This window comes from Ornithorhynchus anatinus, chromosome 20 (assembly GCF_004115215.2).
Source record: "Ornithorhynchus anatinus isolate Pmale09 chromosome 20, mOrnAna1.pri.v4, whole genome shotgun sequence".
Lineage (NCBI taxonomy): Eukaryota > Metazoa > Chordata > Mammalia > Monotremata > Ornithorhynchidae > Ornithorhynchus > Ornithorhynchus anatinus.
Genome location: NC_041747.1, coordinates 19,751,803 through 19,766,800, shown reverse-complemented (window position 1 = coordinate 19,766,800; position 14,998 = coordinate 19,751,803).

The window sequence follows — 14,998 nt, the reverse complement described above, 5'->3', positions numbered from 1 at the left end:
ACAGTTACTATTAATACTTTTTTCCTTGAACCTTTCCCCCGGATCTTAAAATGAGGAAAACACCCCAAGAATTCCCTCGCCTCTTCCTAATTTGTGAAAGACCAAGAACACACTGCTTTCGTGCGGCCTCGAAAGCATCCGATCATCTTATGACATCGGCTCACTTACTTTGGCCCTCACTAGGAAAAATGATTTTTTCCCTAACTCCAGCAGGGTTTTCGAAAACTGCACAGAAAGAGATTAAGAAAGATTGCTAAAAATGATATAGGAGCTGCGAATTGCCCCATTTCAATGTATTACTTGAAACGCAGGGGGCCTTGCAGAAAATTGGATTATACGTTGGAGGGAATCTCTTCCTCTTTAGATCTTGCAACAAAAGATGTCAAGCAGACGTTTCTAGAAGTGCCCCCCCCCCCCCCGACCCCCCGTGATCGTCTAGGACTCTCGTTCCCAAAGGCTCCCCCAGTCGATTTCAACTCTCCCCAGGTTACATCCCCCCTACTGCCGCGTCACAATAATAATTAATAATTATGGTATTTGCTAAGCGCTTACTAGGTGTCAGGCACTGTCCTAAGCTCTGGAATGGACACAGGCAAGTCGGGTTGGACACGGTCCCCGTCCCACATGGGGCTCGCAGCCTCAGTCCCCATTTTACAGAGGAGGTAACTCTGTAAGCACCATACTAAGCATTAGGATAGATACAAGATAATCAGGTTGGACACAACCTCGGCTCCATTTGGGATTTACAGTCTGAGAAGGAAGAAGTAGGATTTATCTCATTTTACAGATAAGGAAACCGAGGCGCGGAGAGGTTCGGTGCCCCGCCTGAAGTCACAGAGCAGACAAGTGATGGAGTCGGGAGTAGAACCCGGCTCCGGCTCACGACACAGATTTTGACGATCACAGATGTTACCATCCGTGTTACCGGGAAGCAGCGTGGCTCAGTGGAAAGAGCCTGCGTTTCGGAGTCAGAGGCCATGGGTTCGACTCCCGGCTCTGCCACTCGTCAGCTGTGTGACGGTGGGCGACTCACTTCACTTCTCTGGGCCTCAGTTACCTCATCTGTAAAACGGGGATTGACCGTGAGCCTCACGTGGGACGACCTGATTCCCCTGTTACTCCCCCAGCGCTTAGAACGGTGCTCTGCACATAGGAAGCGCTTAACAAATACCAACATTATTAGCATTATTACTACCAGCCACAGCTTTCCCTGCATTTTTAAAAGTTGAAAGGGCAACTCTGCTGAAGGCAGGCCTCTTTCAGGCTACCATGAAAGGTTCGATGGAGTTTTCCATCCAGATGGTTCGGACGGAAGTGGCCCGGACAGCCCGGTGAGCTGAATGGCTCTCAAGTAGAAAAGCCCACTCGGAGATCGATAACACGGAGTGAGCCCTCGGTTACTGCCAAGTCTTTCTAAAGAAACCAAGTCGCCTGCTTATCATTCACGCCCCCGAACCAGAGATGTGTTGTTCCGAAGAGTAGCTTGGTGCTAAAAAAAAAAAAAAACCTCATTCTGAAAATATTAGCGAAGCTCATACATCTTAATAGCGTTGACTTCACAGAGAAGGAAAATTTAAATAAAATGTATGAAAAGATGACCGACTGCCGAGAGATTCATTCTGAGCACAGACGATGGATCTCGTCCCGCTGTATGCTCTCGGTCCTCAACAGGGCTAGGAATAATAAGAGAAGAAATTGGTAACACTTCAGGGCAAAACTTCGGGGCTTTGTATCTGTGGAGCACTGAGAGAGAATTCAATGCGAAGTATTAAGACAGTATAAAATTAGATTCTAGTAAGTGCATTTCGATTGCACATTGTCATCGTGTCTGCCTCATTATGCCGGTTCTTTAGGGTCTTATTTTTGGACAGAGCCGGAGCAACATCTGTTATCTATCTACAAGTAGCTTGGTAGAATGAAAGAGTCAGAGTTCTGCGGCTCTAAGCTCTATTCTCTTTCTTTTACCCCTCGGCAAGGCCACGAGAAACTCCAAACTGCTGTAGAACGACAAATTCTACCAGTGTGACGGGCCAGTTGAGAAAAATCACTCCTCAGAGAGGGTTCAGGCCCATACAGAGGGGAGTTGAAGCGTGTGTGTTCGTTTTTTCCGGTACTTCTCAGGCAGTTACTACGCGCCGGGCACTGTTCTAAGCCTTGGGGTAGATACAAGATAATTAGGTTGGACACTGTCCATGTCCCGCATGGGGCTCACAGTCTTAATCCCCATTTTGCAGACGAGGTAACTGAGGCACGGAGAAGAGGATCGACTTGCCAAAGGTCACACGGCAGACGCGTGGTGGCGCCGGGATTAGAACCCAGGTCCTTCTGACTCCCAGGCCCGTGCTCTTTCCCAAACCAAGGGAAGAGGCAGAAAATAATAATAATGATAATAATGGTGGTATTTGTTACGCACTTACTGGGCTGGGATTAGGACCTAGGTCCTTCTGACTTTCGGTCCCGAGCTGTCTCCACTGGGCCACGCAGCTTCTTCCGAGTTCTGACGGGATCCCACAGCACCAAATCAACTTTAGGAATGTGTCTGTTGTTATGTTTTACTCCCCCAAGCGCTTAGTACGGCGCTTTGCACAGAGTAAGCGCTCAATAAATACGAATGAACTCTACAGTTTGTTTTCCCTTTCTAGTCCGGTGAACATCCTTGCTTATGTCATCCTCAGCGTAGCTCAGTGGAAAGAGCCCGGGCTTGGGAGTCAGAGGTCATGGGTTCGAATGCCGGCGCCGCCACCTGTCAGCTGGGTGACTGTGGGCAAGTCACGTCGCTTCTCTGTGCCTCAGTTACCTCATCTGTAAAATGGGGATGTAGACTGTGAGCCTCACGGGGGACAACCTGATGACCCTGTCTCTCCCCCAGCGCTTAGAACAGTGCTCTGCACATAGTAAGCGCTCGACAAATACCGACATTCATTCGTTCGTCCTCGCTGGAAAAAAACGTTGACGCACATAGAGACATTTGGCTTTGCATAGTGGTATTAGGTTCGCGTTGTAACGGGTATCTTGAATTCGTGCGCACTTGGGAATGTTTGCAGCATATCTCCAACCTTAAAACATCATCCTTAATACTATTTTAACCAAGCGTTTCGAATGACATTTCTTTCAGTTAGCGACTTCAACGAGGACTGGGAAAATCACGCGCATTTACTAGAATGAGACACCGGAGAGCTAAAGAGACGGACCAAACGTGCTTATTTGAACACCCCCCTTCACATAAGATGGCACGTTCAAATAAACCGTGGCCCTTTATTTGAACGTGCCATCGTGGATACGAACGTAAACCGTATTTATCCCCAAATGCAGCACCTCTGTTTCACACAAGCTCGCACCTCAATATGCGGCTAAAATCGAGAAAATAACCTACTCGGTTTGCACCGTATGCAACGTTCAAATGTCTGCTGCTATAGTTTGTAAACGAAACTTCTTCTAGTGGCACAAGGCACCTGTTCAGGTTAAAGCAAAGTCGATGCCAAATTCCAAGTTTTAGAAGCTGCTTTTGAGTCTCTGGAATACTTTCAGATTGATGGGAAAGTTTCTGAACTGATGAGCCCGGGGAAAACGTGCCCCGCATTTTAAAACCCCGTAGAGATAGATTTCAGAGGCTCGCTGCGGAGTCGGTCGGACGGTCTGTCACACTTAGTGAGCGCTCCCCGTGCGCAGAGCACTGTACTAAGCGCTTGGGAGAGTACAAAATAGCAATTACACAGACGTGTTCCCTGCCCACCGTCAATTTACAGCCTAGAGGGGGAGAAAATAAGTCACTGTAATAGACTTAGGAAGCACAAGCTCTGCCCTTTAGGAGTTTACACTCCACCGGGGCAACAGACACTTAATCGACAGCTTAAATGAGTGACTTTTTTTGTTTTTATGGTATTTGTCAACCACTTCCTATGTGCCAGGCACTGTACTAAGCACTGGGAGAGGTACAAGTGGATCAGGTTGGACCCGGTCCCTGTTCCACTCGGAGCTCGCCGTGTTCATCCCCATTTTTTATAGATGAGGTAACCGAGGTCCAGAGAAGTTAACTTACCTGCCCGAGGGCAAACAGCAGACAAGGGGAGGAGCTGGGATTAGAACCCAGGTCCTTCTGACTCCTAGGGTCGTGCTCTGTACCACTAGGCCGCACTACCTCTCTACTAGATCACGCTGCTCCTCTTCGTGTGCAGATTATAGGTCTAGATGAATCAATGGTGTTGATTAGAGCTCTGAATTATTAAGTCCTTGAGGGAATTACCGGAGCTAGTAGGAGTCACCCCTGCTTTCATGGAGTTGACACGCTACGGGGGGAGACAGACGCTTAATTTAAGGCTTTATTGCATGTCCTTTACGCGCAGACAACAGGACGAGGAGCTTTAAATGAATCAGTGGCATTTACTGAGTGCTTAGGGTGTACTGAGCGCTTGGGAGAATACAACAGAATCTGAAGACAGGTTCGGTGCTCTACATTAGCATCCAAATAAAGACAACAATCTTTCTTCTAAAACAGATTACGCAACTAAGCAAATAAAAGGTGAGATAGATGCACGGATTCATTCCAGTGTATCGATACTAATAGCCACACTTTCTTTAAGTACTTAGACCAAGCTAATCATGACATTTTCTGATTTTTCCGTAACATCTTTATTAATCAGTTATTAATCATCTCGTGCAGAGCGGGGAAATGTGAGGATGATTTTGCTATGGAAATGGCGAGCCTCACCTGGGAGCTTGTGCACTATAATTAAAAATCATATCGGAGTGAAAATAAATCAGAAATATCATTTCGGGTTTCGATTTAATTTATACTGAAGTCTTTTAAAGCCTCAGACCTAATTTATTAGAAAGGTTTTTGTTTTTTTCCAGTACAATCACGATATTTATTCAGACCATCTGATTAATGGACAGAACTTTTTTAATTCCAAATATTGAGAAAGCTAGTTGCAACATTCCATCAGTGTTCTCTGCACACTGATGAAGATTTGTACAAATTATGATCCAGTTACAATCCCTGCTTATGAAACACTATGAAAATGGATCTGTAACCACTGGTGTAGTGATGGGAAGAGATCAAATGACAATTTTAGCTTCTCTGGGACATGTTGGGAAGGCCTAAATCGCCCCATTAAAGTGAATCGGGCGCCTTCTCATAATAATGATAATAATAATAATGTTGGCATTTGTTAAGCGCTTACTATGTGCCGAGCACCGTTCTAAGCGCTGGGGGAGATGCAGGGTAACCAGGCTGTCCCACGTGAGGCTCACAGTCTTCATCCCCATTTTACAGATGAGGGAACCGAGGCCCAGAGAAGTTAAGTGACTTGCCCACAGTCACACAGCTGACAAGGGGCAGAGCCGGGATTCGAACCCATGACCTCTGACTCCCAAGCCCGGGCTCTTTCCACTGAGCCACGCTGTTTCCCCTAATGAGCATGGCCTGGGGGATAGAGTCTGGGCCTAGGAGTCAGAAGGTCTTGGGTTCTAATCTTGGCTCCACCAAGCAATCTTCAATTTTGCTGTGTTTGACCACAATCAGCCAACTCCAGCAATGGTACCAGTTTTTGTTGCTTATATTGTTTTGCTCAGAAACCTTCTCGGGCAAAATGGGGGAATATATTGTGTTTGCGCTGAAGTGGAAATCCAGGGTCGTTTTCATCGTGTCTCGACTTCATATGTTTAAACGACAAAAGGCCCCAATAGCGTTGGTTTCATTTTGTTGTGTTTTTAAGGGGAGAAAGGTCCAACATTTTTTTCTAAAGTGTCTCGACTTCCTAAGTTGTAATGACAAAAGACTCTCATAGAGTTGGTTTTGTTTTGTCCCGTTTTTAAGGGGAGAGAGGTCCAACATTTTTTATGAAGTAATCTCGATTTAATATGTCGTAATGACAAAAGACTCCAATGGTGATGGTTTTTTTTTGGTTTGTTTTGTTGCTGTTCGTTGAGGGGACTGAGGTCCGACATTTCAGTTGGAAGAAGTCTGACCCTGAAGTCAGAGTTGGAAAAGGATCTTCGAAGACTCATACTAAAGACATTACCACGATGAGAAACTGAGTCAGCGTCTTCAGACCCCTCCAGACTGTAAGCTCATGCTGGGCAGGGAATGTGTCTGTTATACTGTAGTCTCCCAAGCGCTCAGCACAGTGCTCTGCACACAGTTAGCGCTCGATAAATACGATCGGCTGACTGGCCTCGCCATTTACTTGGCACTGTGGAACTGACCATGTTGGATCTCTGTGCTGGCAGAATTAGATGGGATATCGAATTTGGCTCCGGGATCCTTAGAGATCCGCGAGCCGACCTTTGAAAGCCCGAACTCCCCACTTCCCTGAGAAGTGGGGAAGATCCTAATTATTCCTCCCCTCTTCCCCAGTGAGAGCGCAGGGACTCCCCACCAGCTGCATGGGTTGCTCAACAGAAAGAACGCGGGCCTGGGAGTCGGAGGACACGAGTTCTAATCCCCTCTCGGCCACTCTTACGCTGTGTGACCTTGGCTAAGTCACTTCATTTCTCGGAGCCTCAATTATCTCATCCGTCCAATGGGGATTCAATTCTTGGTGTCCCTCCTGCGTAGACCGTGAGCCGTACGTGGGACAGGGACATCTTCTAACCTGATCACCCCACTGCCTGGCACCCAGAAAGCACTAGCAACTTCCCTAATATTATTATTATTTTAAGTATCACTGCTATTAATAGTTTAATAATTATTAAATTATGTATTTAATTATTACACAAAACCTGGAGCCAGGAGCAAGGGATTCCTAGCTGTGGGCAAGTCATTTAGCCTTCTGGTAAATCAGTTTCCTCGTCTGTAAACTGTGGGGCAGATCCTTGCTCTCCCTGACTCTCAGTTTGGTTACTCCGTGTGGAACCGGAAATGAGTCTGATCTGATTTCTCGTGTTTGGCACGTAATAAGCGCTCAATAAATACCCAAATGTAATCATCACTCCCAGAGTTGGAGCCGATAGACCTGGCTGGATGAAGCTTTAGCCAGAATGGATGCCGCGGTGGGAAGAAGTCGCCGCTTTGGGCCAGTTAACTACAGAAATGAAAAGCCTTTTGGAAATCCCACGGAGCTAGAGAGGATTTTTAAATCTCCGTAACCGCCCAGTCCACAGAGCCAGGAGGGCAGTGGTTCTTTGAGTTAGACTCCCAGGCTCTCAATTAGAGCAGAAAAGAGCCCAGATGGCAGTTTTCGGGCCTGTTTTTAAGCCCGGTTGCCACCCGTTGTCTTAATTCCCCCTTAATTTCACCCCCACAGTCAGAGTGAGAAGTTGGCAAGTTGGCACCTCGGGATTAGGAGCTGCAGAAATGGTGGAAGGTGTTGAGGTCAGAGTCAGGAGAAATTACAGAGTTGAGATATTCAAAACCATCAACCTCATTTTGGAAGTTTTTTTGTTTAATCGGGCTCAGTGAAATCTGAGTCAGGCAGTCGAATTATACATTTCGTTCTTTCTGCCATAAGCAATTCAGAGAAAGCCAGTTTCTGATGAAAAGGGCAAGGAAAACACCTAAATCCTCAAATAGTTATTTTTATGGATGTGTTATTCGACTTTTCTAATGAATGTTGTTCAGCCAAGAACAACCGACAAGAGATGCGCCACAGGAGTCTTGGTCCCCTAATGGTATACTCTAATCCTGTGCCAATATGTGTCAGATAAAATCTAAACAGTCTCTTAGTGAAAAAAATTAAATTATTGTAAAAGCTTGTTTTTACTGAATGATGAATCCCGCTTTGAAGATAAATGCCTTCATTTTGCCTCATTAATTTAGCAGCAAAAGACTATCCTTCTACAACAACGTTCTTCACGGATACTCTCATTTGAATCGTCTCTGAAAATCTTCTCTGCACCTCTTTCCTTCTCAACACTTTCTTCCTTCTTCTTTCTTTCAGGGCTTGGCATTTTCTCTCTCTCACAACTTTCTGAATTTCGTCTTTACTGAGATGGATTTATCGTCGCTTCCGCGGCCCGGAACGGGCCTTCACTTGCTCAATTGGAGTAACTTTTGTTTCCTTTTACTAGTCTTCCCTAAAGCTCCAGAATCCTCGAGATTATCCCCCTAGCCTCTATCATTGCCCACTTGGATTTTTCTCCCCCTCTTCAAAACCTTATTGAAGGCGCATCTCCTCCAAGAGGCCTTCCCTGACTAAGCCCTCCTTTCCCCTTCCGCTCTGCCCTGACTTGCTACCTTTCATTCATTCATGCAATAGTATTTATTGAGTGCTAACTACGTGCAGAGCACTGTACTAAGCGCTTGGAATGGACAATTCAGCAACAGAGACAATCCCTGCCCACTGGCGGGTTTACAGTCTAATCGGGACTCGGTTCATCCTTCCCAGCCCCACAGCACTTCAGTATATAATAATCATGTTGGTATTTGTTAAGCGCTTACTACGCGCAGAGCACTGTTCTAAGCGCCGGGGGAGATACAGGGGAATCAGGTCGTCCCACGTGAGGCTCACGGTTAATCCCCATTTTACAGATGAGGTAACTGAGGCCCAGAGAAGTGAAGTGACTCGCCCACAGTCACACAGCTGACAAGTGGCAGAGCCGGGAGTCGAACCCATGACCTCTATCTGTAATCTATTCCTTTATATTAACCTCTGTCTCCCTCCCCTAGACTGTAAGCTTGTGATGGGCAGGGAATGGGACTGTTTATTTAGTGTACTCTCCCAAATGCTTAGTACATTGCTCTGCACACAGTAAGCGCTCACTAATACATGTCACCTCTTAGGAAGAATGGACATTAGTATTAGTATTAGTAAGAATGGACATTAGTATTTGGATGCGACTGGTCCACTAGAAGGATCCAAATTTTAAAAACCCTAAAATCTTAGGTTTGTCTCCTCAGCAGTTGAAATCATGTGAATTCCTTCAGGTACTTCCCACCAAAAAAATCTCTCTTAGCATCCTACTCTAGCCATCTTTCCTGTTGTTCCCGTCTCGGTCACTAGCCCTGTCCACCATTCCACAGTGCATGCTGCAGATGATAATAATAATAATAATGATGGTATTTTTTAAGTACTTATGTGCCAGGCACTGTACTAAGTACTAAGCGCTGGGGTGGACACAAGCAAATCGGGTTGGACACAGTCCCTGTCTTACACGGGGCTCACAGTCTCAATCCCCGTTTTACAGATCAGGTAATTGAGACACACAGAAGTGAAGCGACTCGCCCAAGGTCACACAGCGGACAAGATGCCCCCTGCCCACCTCATCGGTTAATGTGGCCGTCCACTTCCTCCAGGGCCAGGCATCCCCTCGGAAGTCTAAAAAATGGTAATAGAAAGGGCTCTTTTTGCCTCATTTTGCTCAGGCCTTGCATTTCTGGGACTACTCCAATGTGACAGCTGATTTTCAATCAATATTTCGGTTCCCTTTGTCCCTTTGGATCCTTTTCCTCCCTGTTTCCAGTTTGAATCAAAATTCTCATCCTGATCATCTTGTCTCTGGCTAGCGGAGATCTGCCAAGACTTCTCATTGTAGATGAAAGACGAAATGATAATCACCTTTCATGTCACTGGGCCAAGCAATCTAAAAATTGGGAAATCCAAATCAATCTAGCTAGATGATGATGATGCGGTATGAAACCGACCTAAACTGAGTTCGGCGCGGTGAAGCAGTGTGGCTCAGCGGATAGAGCACGGGCCCGGGAGTCGGAAGGACGTGGGTTCTAATCCCGGCTCTTGCCCGAGGTCACACAGCAGACAAGAGGCATTCACTTCACTTCTCTGTGCCTGGGTTACCTCATCGGGAAAATGGGAATTAAGACTGTGAGCCCAGTGGGGGCTAGTACAGTGCCTGGCACATAGTAAGCACTTAAATACCTCAATATTATTAATAAATATTAATATCCTTTCTCTTTGAGGCAGAGATCTTGATGCCGTGCACGGAGGCAATTTTGGAGGCACGAAATTCGTGAAATATAGTCTGACAAAGCTGATTTTTTTTCTCCAACTGAAATAGAATGATTCTGTCCGGGGAATGATTTGAAGAGAGGAAGATAAGCACTAGAGCAAAACCTTTTTTTGTATCGATACCATTCAGGTGACGGTCGACTTTTATCCCACTAAGGGGTTGGCTCGCACTTGATAGATCGAAGAAAGAGAATTGAAACAACACTTTACAGGTACGTAACCTTTTAACAGCGAAAAACCGTTCCCCCCCGCCCCCCAACTATTATCGAAAGCCAACAAATCAGTCAATAAATGATTTGTTCTCCCTTAGTAAATCTAATTCTACCGTGTTTGGTATTTGTATTTGTTAAGCGCTTACTATGTGCAGAGCACTGTTCTAAGCACTGGGGTAGATACAGGGTAATCAGGTGGTCCCACGTGAGGCTCACGGTTAATCCCCATTTTACAGATGAGGTAACTGAGGCACAGAGAAGTGAAGTGACTCGCCCACAGTCACCGAGCTGACAAGAGGCAGAGCCGGGAGTCGAACCCGTGACCCCGGACTCCGAAGCCCAGGCTCTTTCCACCGAGCCTCGCTGCTTCCCGTACCATCCTCAGTGTCCCTGGGAGGTGCTAAGACCACTAACTGAGTCAATCACTAGTCTCTATTGCACACTGACTCTATGCAGAACACTGTGCTGAGCATTTAAGGAAATACAATGGAGACAGGAGTTCCGATCACTGAAGAACACCAGCACCACGGAAGAACCATGAACATATTGAAGAGCTTTCAGGAAGGATGCCTGAACACGCTATCCTCAAAATGAACAACTGGGAACCGTTTATGCCCTTTTCTTTTTATAAACACCATCGCATGACTGATTGAGAGAGGGGCTGTATTTCCTCTAGACCGTAAGCTCGTCGTGGGCAGAGAATGCGTCTGTTTCCTGTTGTGGCTGTACTTTCCCAAGCGCTCGGTACAGTGCTCTGCACACGGTAAGAGCCCAGTAATTTCGACTGAATGAGTAAATGATGCCTCTTCTCCCAACGAGCCCCTGCTTCAGGCCACGGGTGAACTGGGATTTCCGGAAGTCAACGTTCCGCTACTGTCCCACCTGCTTTCTATTTCTCCTGACTGATCGATATACAGTCATTTCCCGACGGCTGCGTCTTCTGCAGACAAAAAGAAAAAACCTCTACTATATTTAGCCCGCCTTTATCTGCCGTGACGACCAGCCAGCTGCCGTCTCTCCCTGCAGGAACCCCGCTCACAACACAGGCGTCACGTGGCCCACGTCGATCGACAGTCCGCAGTGACTATCTGGAAATAGGGATCGAAAAACAGTAATAATAGCGACGGTATTTACGTGCCTACTATGAGTCGAGAACCGTTCTAAGCGCTGGGTTAGATACAAGCTAATTAGGTGGGACCGGAGTCCCCGCCCCACACGAGGCCCACAGTATTAATCCCCATCTGGCAGGTAAGATGACTGAAGCCCAGAGAAGTGACTTGTCCAAGGTCACACGGCAGACAAGAGGCGGAGCTAGGATTAGAACCCAGGTCTTTCTGACTCCCAGGCCCTGCTCTTATCTCACCTCCCGCTTGGGCTGCGCGAACCAATGGGCTTATAATTTTAAGGTGAGTGTCCCCAGAGAACCCTGACTGATTTCTTTATCTGGAAAGGAATTACGGAATGGGATTCTGCCCCTTGCGTCTGTTCTAGTCTGAAAAAAAAAAAGGTTCCCATAAAAGTCCAAGAATCTGAATTTTCTCCCAGGGTGTGAAAGTTTCGTAACGTGACTGCAAACGCTGTCCTCTCACATGTACCTTTTAATTACTTTAAAGATCCACAATCAAACCAGCTAGCGTCAAACACGTTGGAAGCACGAGGTAGCGGCAGGAGGCTGTGACTGGAAAACTGTTTCGATTAATGTTCAACGGTATAGCAGGAAAACAGAAAACGCTCTATTACAGGAAAACGCCGTAGAATGTACTCGATGTGTTTCCTCCCGTTGCACATGAATCACCTATATTGCTACGTATAAATTTAATCAGCGTCATTCCGCCGGGTCTACGGATGGCCGATTTATCTAACGATAAGTGGGAGAGAAAAACTTCAGTGTAAATCGGAGTTGCCTTCTGTTGTCCTATAACACAAAACAAGCGTGTCTTCTAATAGGAGCCAATCAAAAGGTAGTTATTAGTACTAGTGACCTGCTTTAACTCCACCAATATCACTCAATAATAATAATAATAATAATGGTATTTAAGTCCTTACTATGTGTCAAGCACTGTTCTAAGCGCCGGGGTAATGAGGTTGTCCCACTTGGGGCTCACGGGCTTCACCCCCATTTTACAGAGGAGGTAAAAGAGGCCCAGAGAAGTGAAGTGACCCGCCCGAGGTCACAGCAGACAGGTGGCAGAGCCGGAATTAGAACCCAGATCCTTCTGATTCCCAGACCCGCGTTCTATCCGCTAGGCCGCGCCGCTTCTAGTAGATCTCCAGCAGAGTGGGGAGGAGGCGATGACACAAGGCCAGGATTTACAAGGCAGATCCAAAATAGACTCGGTTGCTCACTCTCTCCTCCAACCCTTGTGTCAACACTCGCATTTTCATTTCTTCCTGCTGTGAGCTAAATGTCTTCGACGAGGCGGCGCCGAAACAATCGGCTTTAGGAGGGCAGGTGCCCTTGCCCATCAGAAAACGGATCTTTAAGACTCTGTTGCTGCCCTCCGTTCTTGCTGCAGAGGGATTTGGCAGGAACTAAAGAGATCATCATCGTTGCTATCTGAGCGCTTAATGTGTGCAGAGCACTGTACCAAGTGTCCAGGAGAGTACAGTGCAACCGAGTCGGTAGACAGGTTCCCTACCCGCGAGTAAAGAGACGTCCGAGATGGCCTAAAAACCATGACCACATTTCAAATGTTGAACTAGTAGCTGGCACTTGTTTCAACGTGCTCAGTGTTATACAACTGTGCCACCTCTGCCCTAAAGCCGGTCACGGTGGAGCAGAGAAGAATAGAGCTCGCTGGCAAGGGACCCTCTTTTTTTCTTGGTAAATGGTATTCGTTAAGCGCTTACTATGCGCCAGGCACTAAATCAGGTTGAACACAACCCCTGTCCTACCTGGGGCTCACAATCTTAATTCCCATTTTGCAGATGAGGTGGCTGAGGCCCAGAGAAGCTAGGTGTCTTACCCGAGGTCTCACAGCAGACAAGTGGCAGAACCAGGATTAGAATCCAAATCCTTCTGACTCCCGGCCTGTGCTCTATCCACCGGGCTACGTGGCTTCTCAATCCACCTATCCTGAGTTGGGAGTGGGTGAGGATCAGTTACAATTTTAGGGCATCAAGGGTCATCTAGTCCAACTCGCTTTACTCTCAATCTTCTCAGAGACCTAATTATCGCTCCCGTTTCTTACATAGCGCCTTAAGCAACCGTCTCAGGGTCTGACTTCGAATATAGTTGGGCCTATAAAGTCCCCTGAATTCCGAGAGAGCCCAGATTTGATGATTTCAGAAAAATAATGATAATGATAATAAATGTGGTACCTATTAAGTGCTTACTACATGCCAAGCACTGCCTAAACCCTGCAGTAGATACAAGTTAATCCAGGTGGACACGGTTCCGGTCCCCTGTGGGTCTCATACGCTTAACCCCCATTTTACAGATGAGGTAACTGAGGCACAGAGAGGTTAAGGAACTTGCCCAAGGGCACACAAGAGACACATGGCCGAGTCAGAATTAGAACCCAGGTCCTTCTGAATAACAGGCCCGTGCCCTATCCATTAAGCGCTGCGGCCTCTTAGGGTGCCCAAATTGATCAAGAATTGGTTTGGAAGTCAGGATATTTCGGTTCTGGTCCCATATCTTCCAGTGGCCCGCTGTGTGACCTTGGGCAGGTCATATACCTTTTCTGAGTCTCAATTTTTTCATCTGTAAAATGGGGATAAGAGAAGAGGTCGAGGCCCATGAGGGACAGGGGCTCTATCCTTGCATCTATCCCAGTACTTAGCACATAGTAAATGTGTAATAAATGTCATCATTTTTATTATTACTATCTCTCCTCTCCTCTGTGCTCGCAGAAGGCACCTTGTCCTTACCAAGTTCACCTTAAAAAGAATCAGAATCTAAGATATGACCCAGTTCAGAGACTGTGGATATCAAAGATAATCTCATGGTTTCCCTTCAGGCCTGGGATGAAAGTTGGCATCAACCAGGAGCAAAAAGCGGTGACTAAATCACACAGACAATGAGGATCACGGGAGGAGTGAAGGAAAGAATAGCAATTTTCGTCATTAACTAGAGCGCTTGCAGTATGTACGATGAACAGTTATCATTATAGAGGTTTCATTATTAAATCGAAGGATAAAAGGGTTGCTATGGAGACGTTAGTTTCAGCAGAGAATTTGACTTAGCGGTTTTTCAGAGGTTTCCGGACCACAGAGAGAGCTTTCCAGTCCCCTCTCAGTTTACGGAGTTAAGGAAGGAGCCGCTAAGACCCGATGTGCACGATAGTAATTCTGTCGTCGCAACTGTTTCCATGAAACAGGGCAGTAGGTGAAAAACTGCACGGTTCATTTTAATTGACCGTATTCAACTGGACAAAATGGTTCAAGAAAGCTTGGGTGCAGAAAAAAACTCTAACACGCTCGAACCGTTCTATAAACGGACTGTTTGTAGGATGGGTCCTGTATCATATTTGCAGCATATGGAAAACATTTTCTGACGTGTCAAAAATAAATCCGAAGTGTTAATATTGGTCCACTTGTGAATTTTTACCATCTGGATGAAAAGAGAACCTCTTCGAGAATCCAAAAAACGTTATCTTTGGTAATTTGAGTTTCAAATAACAATAGAGAAGGAAGGACCGAGAGAGAGTGAGGATAACACCCACCACCTAATGTCCTCTGGGAGACACTGTGAAGAAGTTAGATAACTTTGGTATTTGCTAAGCACTGAGCACCGAGTGCTGGTGCAGGTATAACACAGGCAGATCAGAAAGAGTCCTGTCCCAGGGGAGAATGGGTATTTACTCCCCCATTTTACAGATGAGTAAACAGAAGCCCAGAGAATAATGATAATAAAGTTGGTACTCGTTAAGCGCTTACTAC